Here is an 11,851-nt window from a genome sequence, read left to right as displayed (position 1 = left end):
GGACTAAAGCCAGATATGAATGTGAATTCCCAAAACTTTCCCAGTCTGACTGTGTATGATTCATTAAATGTTGTCCAGTAAATTGGGTCAATTTAATTTCCTCTTGACTGTTGTTGGCTGGTTTAGCCCCTCTTCATACATTAATATGCCTTGTCAAATTTTTCCATGATGCAAGCGTATACAGGGTTCCCACGGGTCATAGAATTTCTGGAATATCATAGAAATTCAAGAGGTCTTTTCCAGGTCTTTTTTTGTCCAATTCATGGAATATTGGGGTTTTCGGTTTATTACTTTAAATTTTAGATTCTATTTATCAAAATGTAATCCGCTTGTTAACTTGTGACGTAAGGAATACCATTTCCGGCTCCAAGCTTTTGCTGACTATACAATTTAACCATCATAAGCCCAGATATTCCTGATTACCCTTCAGTGGGGGTCAAAACTGATATTGACCCCAGAAATTGATAGTGATTTCAAAATAATATATTTTTTAAATATTTTTTGTTTGGTTCCTGTCTATACCTTAATGCTGTGTTTTGAGAGCTGTACTTTTGTACCCGTTTAACACTAAATTTCTCAACTACACCAGTAGCTTGCATATAAAATATAATTTTTTTATGACAAATTCACATAAATTATGATCTAAATGTATTTTAAATTGTTTCTAGATATTGATATAGATGTTATGTGTTGAATTCGGCCATAAAAAATCATCAGAGGCCCATAGAGACCCATTCATTTTACTGGATGTGGCCAACTGCTCACATCACTAATACAGTAATACATTTATGAATGTATGTATATATAAACATTAGAAAGGACATAAAAAAATAAACCTGTGTGAGCATTAGAGCAGACCAATTTTCTGCATCTGTTTTTTGCCAAATTCTATAAATATGCTCTCTGTGGCAGTCAAACTTTTGTGTGTATGTGCACACGTATGTGAGCTTTAGAGCATTTTTTTTGCCAAATTGTATAAAAAATGCTCTTGTGGCAGTCATACCTTAGTGTGTATGACTGAGCAGGTCTTTTCCATATGCATTTGCGCTTTAGTCCCAGGCCTTTTTTTCTGTGAAATTTTCAGATTTATTCTGGATGCATTGATTTTTTTTTCATTTCCCATTCATTTTCAAACGGGGTCATTTTGACCCCCAAGGGCCTCTTTTGGTACAATTTTTTTTACACATCTTCAGAATGACCGAATCAAGCCCAGTTTTTTTTAAATGATTATTGACAGATAATCTAGAAAAGTCACAAAATCTTATTCCACTGAGAAGAAGGGAACCATTTTTTTCTTTACTAAAGAAAAGGGACTTATAATTGTTAAATAGGTGTTTATTAGCACTGTTCATTCATTTCATCCATTTAAGCTACATTTTTATAAACCCATGCTGTACAGTACATTATCCAGGGTTATGGCATCCCGAACATGGAAATTAAGCTTTTTAGTCTGTGAAAGTCAGGGAATTTGACTTCGAGCGGGAACCCTGTGTATAAAGTGTATTTTTTCTTTTATTGCACAGTTTGGGGTCTTTTATAGTTGAAGATGTGTGCAATTTTTCTTAACAACCCAAATAAGCATTGTGTTTGTTTGTCTTTTCCAATCTCTCCACTGGATGTCTTCATGATGGTTGTTTATCAGCTAATGTCCTCAGTGGTGATGGGTTACCACATCAGTTTAATGAGGTTCCCCCCCGAACCCGTCTGCCAGCTCTAATTGTTTCCAAATGACCCTGTGAGAAACTTCACTTACACACATGAGCTACGCTGATGCCACTTCATAGCTGAAAATCATACTTTTGTCCCAAAGTAGATGAAAATTTGGACGTTGTGTTGCTTTGAATCACTTGTCTTTGTGATTTAAATGTTCATATAGACTCCTGCGATTTAAGAGTATAGGTTTGCCCTTAAGCTTGGTTATAAACATTTCTTTGTCTTGTAAATAAATGAAACCATAGCTCAAAATAAGATTGGAATAAAAGATGGTTTTATATAAAGTTTGCTTGATATTATCGATTCACTTTTTGGGATGTTTGGTTATTCGAGGTTTATCCTTTCAGTGAACTGTTGTGACAGTGTGTAAGCAAACAAACTGGAGGAAAACAAGATTTTTACTTCAGTGATTACTATTGTTTTCCTTACGGGTTGTGCAATAACTTCAGCCTGTTTTGAAATGGTCTTTTATCAGATTATTACGCAAATTACATAACGTTGGGTTAACTCGGTTAGATTGTTTTACTATAAATTCTAGATAACCATATACAGTTTGTGAAGTCTTTACAAGTAAACATATTAACAAATTTGGGTTTCTACATTTTATATTGTTTTGTGGAGGTCAGAAAAATAATTTTTTTAAAGGCCAGTTGGAATTGCATTTCTCAATGGTTGCTCGGTAAAATTTTCCACGTGTGGTGATCAAAACACTATATATTAATATTTTTGGTTTTGTAATGCCCTCATCTTCACTGTAAGCCGTAATGTTGTTTGTACCTAAAAAAGTCAAGTAATCATGACTAAACTTTATTTAAAATGTAACTTTTCATTTAACTTATTAACTTACAAAAACTATAAACTTAAAAAATCAAGTGCAATGATTTTGCTCAAAGAAAAAGAGCTAATGGGCCATATAAACAATTGATATAAGGCCCGTTTTCACAGACAAGGCTGAGCTTAAGCCAGGACTAGGCCTTAGTTAAATTAAGATGTTTAAGCATCTTTTATAAACATGCTTTATAAAAAGATGTTACTGGTGTGTATCTTGAGACAAATCAGTGGCATTGGCATATTTTAAGGTCTGTCAGTGCAAGTTATTATCACTTGAGAAAGCTCAAATGTGTATCTAAGTCTAGGACTAGCCTTAAGCCTTGTCTGTGAAACCAGGGGCTGATTTTAAACTCTTTGTAGTATTATTGATGATGTTTTGTTATTGATTATAGTTTTTTGTAAAATCCCCATTCAGGTGATCAATGTTTGCTTTGATATTCATCCCTCTGTTGAACTCATTGTATTTCTCTACACTGTAATGCAGATACATGCACTGTAAAAAATGATCTGCTGCCTTAAAGGGGACATTTCACAAGACTTTTTAAGATGTAAAATGAATATTTGTTGTCCCCAGAGGATGTATGTGAAGTTTTAGCTCAAAATACCATATAGATAATTTATTATAACATGTTAAAATTGCCACTTCGTAGGTGTGAGCAGAAATGCACTGTTTTTGGGCGTGTCCTTTAAAATGCAAATGAGCTGATGAAATGCAAACACTGATCACAATGATGGTGGTTTGTTGAAATTAAAACTCAATTGTGCTGTCTCTTTTTCTCTCTCTTTCTGCACTAAATGGCAGTGCTGTGGTTGGATGTTGTAGATTCTACACTGTAGAATAAGGGGCAGTATTATCCCCTGCTGACATCACAAGGGGAGACAAATTTTAATTACCTATTATTTTCACATGCTTGCAGAGAATGGTTTACCAAAACTAAATTACACTAGTCAACATTCGAAGTGGATCAAAACCTTTAATAAATGTTTACATAAAACCAATCCCTTATACCCATTCTTGTCATAGGACAACTTTGATAAACTTTTTTGATCCACTTCAAATGTTGACTAGTATACTTGGTTGATCGTTTTCACATTTTCTAGGTTGATAGAAGCACTGGGGACCCAATCATAGCACTTAAACTTAGAAAAAGTAAGATTTTCATGACATGTCCCCTTTAATTGTTTTTGTTTAATCATCTCTGATTTTATCTCTGTCATTTTATCTTACTATTATTTATCTTGACTAGAGACAAGTTGTTATAGCTTATAAAATATAATTAAAACAAGTCAACTTCATTTTATAAGTTGTAGCAACTCATCTCTAGTCAAGATAAATAATAGTAAGTTAAAATGACTTTTAAATCTGATTAAACAAATCAAGTTTATGTAGTTGTGTACTTCTGTGGAGAATTTAGTTTATTTATTGGGGTGACCTATTACTCAATAACATTGAGGGAATGAGTTTACTCAATCAAAAAGGTTCAGTGACGTTATTAAGGTTTTCAGTGTTGATAGATTATTCAGGACACAGAAATAAACTTTTCCCCTGTATTTTTGCAGAAAGTTACTGGGAGCATGTTTGCTACATTGTAAAAAATTAGCTGTAATTATTCAGCTAGTTGCCAGTAACTTACTGTAGAAGATAAGGACTGAAAACGTTTCATGTTCATTTAACTTTGAACAAACTGTTAATAACATAAATGTAAAATCTACAATAAGTTACTGTCAACCAGCTGCCAGTAATACTGTAATTTCTACAGAATTGTTTTTTACAGTGTCACTGTATCAGTCACTGTATTTTGATTTACAGTAATGCAATTTACAGTATACAAAACAATACCATATTCATAAAAACAATGTATAGTATTATACTGTATTTAACTGTATTACAATTGTATTACAATATTATAGACGGTTTCAGCAGTAACAACATAAACAAGCGGCTGTCGCGGTCCGCACGTAACTTCCGGTAAACTCCGCTAATGATAAATAACCACAAAGTACTTAAAATGTAGTTTATTTATATAACAAGCAAAAAAAAAAACATAGATTACCTAGGAATCCAAAACATTTGTTATTTTCAACGAGACATTTGTTCAAGAGATCAGTATAGCAACTTGTCATACCAGTAGTAACCAGAAGTAACGTTCGAATCCAGACGTGTATCACGTGCGTCCGATGAAACCGTCTATATTGTAATATATATAATTGTATATATTTTACTATAAGTTAAAATTACATACTATGAGTGTTATTAATTTTATTAACATAACATAAATTAGATAACCTTTGGTCAGTGTCATATATAAATATTTAATTAGCAATAGTAAACACCACTGACAAGAGCTCATCATCCTGGATGATTTTAAGTTTACAATTTTAGAGAGTCCCTGATTATTTATTTATCTTTTGTTAAAAAAAAGACTTCTAAATTGTATTTAGTAATAAGATTAACCAAATTCTGGCCTTTGTGTGCATCCGAGAAAAGATTTTTTACCTTGGTTAAAGAAAAATCTCTGTAGAAATTACAGTATTACTGGCAGCTTACTGTAGATTTAATTGAAGGTTTAATTATAGGTTATTTTCTGGCAACAGTTTGTTTAAAGGTAAAGGAACACGCCCACATTCTGGGAATTAAGCTTATTCACCGTATCCCCCAGAGTTAGATAAGTCCATACACACCTTTCTCATCTCCATGCGTGCTGTAACTCTGTCTGACGCAGCCCCCGCTAGTTAAGCGTAGCACAAAGACTGGAAGTAAATGGCTCCAGCTAGCTAACTGCTCCCAATAAGTGACAAAATAACTCAAACATTTTCCTATTTATGTGTTGTGATTTGTATAGTCACACTGTGTACAAATAACAAGGTCATATGAGACACATCCATCTTTTAACAGTGTACATACTGGGAAATATATTCTCAGAAGGTGAAGCACTGCTACTTGGGTGGAGTGATTTGCTCGTAGCATCCGAAAAGCCCCCTGGTGAGGAGCAGAGAGTTCGGTCAGAGTTGTGCAAATCACTCCGCCCAAGTATCAGTGCTTTGCCTTCAGATAATACCCAGTGTGTATAGATGGCTGTGTCTCATATGACCTTGTTATCTGTACACGGTGTGACTATACAAATCAGAAAGGAAAATCTTTCGCATTATTTTGTCAAATATTGGGAGTAGTTTGCTAGCTGGAGCCATTCACTTCCAGTCTTTGTGCTAAGCTAAGCTTGCGGGCTGCGTCAGACACAGCACGCATGGAGATGAGAAAGGTATATATCAGGGGTTCTCAAAGTTTACATTCAAAGGTCCAAATCTGAATTCTCATAATTTTCATAGGTCCGGAAAAACTTTATGTAAATCATTTGTTTATATAACAAATCAACACAAATAGTTTGGGAAAAAAATAAGTGTATTTTGCATTTAAAGTAAAAAAAATGTAACATAAACACAAGAAATATGCCAAAAGTAACCAGGTGCAAAATACAGAGCAACCTAATTAGAGAAATGGCACAGTTTGTTCTCCATCAGATGCATAAACCACGGCAAAAAAAGTGTGGTTGGTAGGCAGAGACACTGACCAAAATTAGGGGTGCGCCTATAAATTGGCTTATGATTCTTGCTATGCTTCTCAATGAATTACTGTGAAATGCCGCTACATCCAAAAGCCAGGGGGCGCTCTCGGGCAGAAACTTAATATGCACTGCAGACAAAGAACTAGACACACGCAGCTCCAGGAAATGTCTTAAGGATATATTTATATTCCTGTTCTTCAAACCTTTTCAGGTATTTTCATGATAATAAAGAATATGTATAAAGATTATGTTTGACGAGTGTTGCTTTTTCAAATGCATGTTTTAAACGACTCAAACCAACAGTGATTTCAGATTGATAAGGACTTACTGATCAAAAGCCGTAGTACATGAAGTAGCTGTGCATAATATCTGGGTGTGATGGCTACAGCGTCACACAGAAAATTTTTAAATAATTCGTTTTATTTTCGGACCAGGAATACTCTTAAATCTAAAAAGAAAAAAAACTAAACGAATAGTTTACAAGTTTAATGTGCATATGTAAAGTAGCAAATGCACACATTTAATCAATCACATAGAAATTAATGCACTTGTAATATGAGGTGGACGCGGGTCCGGATCAAGTTCCCGTCGGGTCCGGATCCGGACCGGAGTCCGGACTTTGAGAAACCCTGGTATATATGGACTTATCTAACTCTGGGGGATACAGTGAATAAGCTAAATTCCCAAAATGTGGGCATGTTCCTTTAAATGAACACTGAACATTAAAGTCGCAATGAAATTGAAATGAAAAACTATATATGTATTTTTAATAGTGTGGTATTATTAACAAATGACTTATCTGTGAGCTTCATTATTTTTTTTAAATTTGTGTGTGCTCATAATCTTTAATCAAAAATGCAAATCTCCTCCCCTCCTCAAAACGATCTCTCTTCACTTCCGGTCAAAAGTATGGCAGGTGGGCGGGGTCCGGGAGAAGATCGCAGTGATTAGCAATTAGCAACACGACCCAACTTCAAACGATCCAATCAGATCTCGATGGACAAATTCAAATCCAGCCCTGCCTTATTTCATCTCAAAAGCCGTTTCATTCGGATATACGTCACCACGGGGAAAATAAGGCAATCGCTACTTCCGTTTCATGGCGACTTTAAACATTAAGTCTTTGTCTTTAGAGAATATAAATAAAATATCAGCCTCATGCAAACCATTCTGGGAACTAAAATCTGAAGGAAAAAAAACAGAAAAAGGTTGTTGAGGATTTCAGGTTCCCAAAATGCTTTTCATGAGGCTGTTATTTTACAGTTTTATCCTGTAAAGACAAAGACTTGTTAATGTTTAATGTTTATTTAACTTTGAACAAACTGTTGCCAGTAAATAACACAAAATTAAATTTACAGTAAGTTACTGGAAAACACCTGCATAACTACAGCAAATGTACATATTTCTTTGAATAAACTCTAATGTTGTTTACCTAAAAGAGTCCTCCTATTCTGAAGTGAGTCGTGTGTATTTTAAAACAGGTGGACTATAGCTCTTCTACAGACATAATGCTTGTATCATTTGACTACTGTAAAGTCCCAGACGAGAACATGACCATGTATTATGTCTGAAACAGTTTTCCTCAGACTGAGACGTAAAACCAGATCCCACTGTTTACAGGAGTCAGTCAACGGAGAATGACTGCTTATGCTGTACTCTGTCCCCATGTAAATGTTGTTTTACAGATGTTATATAAGAGTTAACATCGCTGGTTGATGTCAGTTTATTTGACGTCGCTTCAACGCGTCTGCACCCAATCCCACAAAATGGCTTGATGTGTTGTGTGGATAAGTTGTCAGAAAAGGAACGTTGGGGAAAATGAGTCAGTCACACCTGAAGAACCGAGATAGACTTGAAACGTAAATAGTTTTATTGCGCTGAGATGACAGAGCGCATGAGATCATCCAGATTACGTCATTGTTCAACAATCAATCCAAAATTTTGGATCACAAACTCCTACATAAGCTGTTTTTTCTAAACCACAACGATCTGAAATGGAATAAACATGACAATAAATAAATGTTGAAAACCTGGGTTTGACACGTTAGTAAAGTTTTTCTTTGTGTGGTGGTGGTGAAGTATTGGCAAGACCGGAGCATTGGGTTACATGTTGAAGTAAAGTTTCCCTTAAAATAGAAAAATGAAAAACAATGAGTGATATCATTTTTTTACTGAAACGTTGTCAAACCCATATGCCGTTATTTTTTCCATGGAACGCCAAAGTGGGAACGTTTGACCAGGGGCTGTCAGACACCTTAAAAATAGTCTGTACGACATGCGCAAATACCATAAGATTAGGATGAAATATTAGTTTGTGCTTGAATTCTTTGCTGTTTTTGAGAGACCGGTTTCAGGAAAATCAGCAACAGGACATAAAAAGCTTTGTTTCATAATATCTGCCCTTCTTCTGAACTGGTCATTGTATGACAAGTAATGATTCTTGACATATAATAAAAATCACATTTGTTTTCCACAAAGAAATCATAGCGTATCGGTTGAGGATGAATAAATAGTGACAGATTGTTCTTAACAATTATTAAGTGCAAATGTTAAATGCATCCACATCTTTACACATTTCTGGCTCATTTGTATATCTGGTCACATCCATTCCTCTTATTTCTCCTGGCTTCCTATTGGCAGATTTATCAAAGGCTTTTGTCCAAGGAAGGTTCATATTGGGGTCAGCATACTCAAAGTGTACTTAACACTGATATAGAGAGAATCCGATCGGTCCGTTTATATTGATCTATCCAAACCCATCTGCGTCAATGCAAACTAATCGCCATCCTAACCTCGACTCTGATGAGGTGCATTGTCTCAGTGTTAGTTATGATGACCTCTGTCTGGCGTAGTCGTGATGTTTTTAGATCTGACTTTTCCTCTAAAAGTCTTGGTGCCTGGCAAAAAAAATCAACCAAAACCTCTATCTGTGCTTTCTTCATGACTAATGCTCACATTACAAGCCACTAACCATACATCTTAATCTGTGGCAATGAATTTGTCCTGCGCTTGTCATGTCCTGTTTGTTTGCTATGGGCATAATGATACCTATAAGAGAGGTTTATTGTTACTTTACGACTGGATTTATGACGTTCACCTGGTGGACTGGACTATAAAATGGGCTTTAAAAACCCCCATAGGTTTATACAGCGGAGCTAAACTATATCTACGGACCAGAATATCGTAGATATTTGAGGATGGGCCCTTAGGATTTAGTCGAAGCATTCAAGTCTGGCTCCGTACTGGTATGAAAAGCTCATATTTCACAGTCGGACCCTCTTTTCCTAGAAATGTCTGGCACTACAGGGATATAATGGGTTGTGACCCCATGAAATCTCATGACAAGTGCAGTATACTTCATTGTGTAGTGTTTCCTTTCAAAACAAGAAGTTGGGTCTTCTTGTTTCTACTTTATAGCCATGCTAAACATTTTATTTTCAACTTTTATAAGCACATAGATGAGCTCAAAAGCTTGCTTGGTAACCAAAAGTACTAACCATTTTAAAAGTACTAAACCCTCTATGCTGTTCATTTTTCCCACCACAACTCTATTCCTGCTTGTAAACATAGCTTTGTAGACTATACTTATACTTGGCTTCTTGGACTAAATTAAATGCTCTCTCTTGGGTTAAATGCTCTTTCATTTCTAGTTGCTTTGAATAAAAGCGTCTGCTAAATGAGAAAATGTAAACGTACTTCACTTCATGTCAGCAATAAGGCAATGTTGGTTTGCTGGACTGCTCAAACAAAAAACTGTTTGTGAGAGGGCCACATGATTTATTGGGGAAATCAACCAAAGAAATATTCAAATTTAAGCTGTTCATTTTATTTAGGGTTCCCACACCTTAGTTAACTTCAAATTGAAAGACCTTTCAAGGACTTTCCAGGTCCAGTACCCTCCAATTCAAGGACTAAATGTGGGGACACAGAAGGCAAGGTTACATCGTGTTACCTTTTAAGATACATTGTTACAGTTACCTTTCGAGGGAACTCGTGCTGCGTCACTGCGGTGACACTTTGGGAACGCCTCCAGGGGTAAGTGCTTCTGAATGTGTATATCAAATTCAACCAATGGTAAGGCTTAATAAAAAAGACAGGGTGACGCGGGAGCCAGGAAGTTTATCCCTATCTGAAATATTGCCAAAGACGGCGTTAAAGGGACACAGGAAGTATGGCAAGGGAGACACAGCGCTTTGTTCCCTTCTCAGGGAACAACAGTTACATACGTAACCCTAAACGTTTTCATGGGTCAAACACAACTATGTAAAAAAGCATTTTGGTATGAATCAACATACGCATACAAAAAGATATAAACATTTAAAGCGAACAGTTTAGCATGTGTGCTTAAAAAGTCTAGAATTTTTATGATATTATCCTACACTACACAGGGAATAATGCAGATTTTTTCCCAGAAAACTTCTTGCATAAAATAGGTTCAAGCACTTTCAATGACCTGTATCTATGTATGTATATTTTCAAAAACTTCCCAGGGCCTTGAATTTTTTCCCCCAGATTCACAACTTTCAAGAATTTCAAAGACCCATGGGAACCCTGTTTATTGGAAGAAATCTGAAAAAAGACAAACCAAAGCTCGGGTCTTAGGAGGTTAAACAATCCATTTTGATTGAACGCTAGCAGGTTTCTCGATCAAACACGATTGCACCATGTAGGCTACTGACTTTGGCTTAACTCAATGTTTTCATTTTGAAAGTAAGTGGTTCAATCAAGTACACTTAAAACACTTTGTAGTGAGTCCGATAAACTAATATTAAACGTGAATTAATTCATATTTTTTAATAAAATGATTCATGTTGTGTTAAAGCGTGGATGAATCTGACGTCTGTGATCACCACATCAGAGCGGATCGACTATTTTATCAGACACACGCGTTGTCGCGGTTACGCGCCTGAACTTCCTGTGTAGCTATATTTATTTATCGGTCTGACTAGAGTCTAATTTAATCTCTGAAACAAATATCTTGTCGAAAATAAAATGTTTTGGTTTTCTAAAGACGACGAGCATGGATCACTGCTGTGTCCAATACTCGCTGTGTGGAGAGATTTGGCAGCCAGGTAAGAATTCAAAGACCTGTAGTTTACATTGTTTTACACATGCAGTAATGTTACCTCAGTGTAAAAGCTAATACCCGTTAGATATGATAAATGAACGACGGTGATTTACTGGTCATTTATTTACCTTGTTATCAGAAATAAAATACCGTTGTTAATGATTCTATGTGAAAGTCCATGGTCTCATTGTTAATACTTTGTATCATTAGGTAACTTTTAAAAATACAAAACTTACTTTTTTGTACGTTTAAAAAGATGCTGAAGCGTACAATGTAGATGTATTTGCAACAGCTTCAAACGTAAAACATTTACAAATCTTTCATACCATAAAGGTTGCTGTATAATGTTACTTTAAAGGTGCCAAAGAATGCATTGAAATAATATGTTAAACTTTTCTTTGATATTTACATAGAAGTTATGTAACTTTATTAATTGCAAAAATTATCCAGAAAACATGTCCATTTACAACCCTAGGATTTGTCCTTTGAATGAAATGGTCTATTTTTGCCCTATTTGGAACGGTCATGAATAATAATATTGAGCTCTGCTCTGATTGGCTCTGCTCTGAGGCTCATGCCAGTAGCTCCCATTAGTAAACATGTTGGGGCGTAAACATGTTGACTGTTACATCACAGTTTTTGTTATTTTGAGATTTGTTTGTTTTCCAGCAGTCTT

Source organism: Paramisgurnus dabryanus, chromosome 16, assembly GCF_030506205.2.
Source record: "Paramisgurnus dabryanus chromosome 16, PD_genome_1.1, whole genome shotgun sequence".
In the NCBI taxonomy this organism is placed as follows: domain Eukaryota; kingdom Metazoa; phylum Chordata; class Actinopteri; order Cypriniformes; family Cobitidae; genus Paramisgurnus; species Paramisgurnus dabryanus.
The sequence above is the reverse complement of the archived record's forward strand: the minus strand, read 5'-3'. Positions refer to the sequence as shown.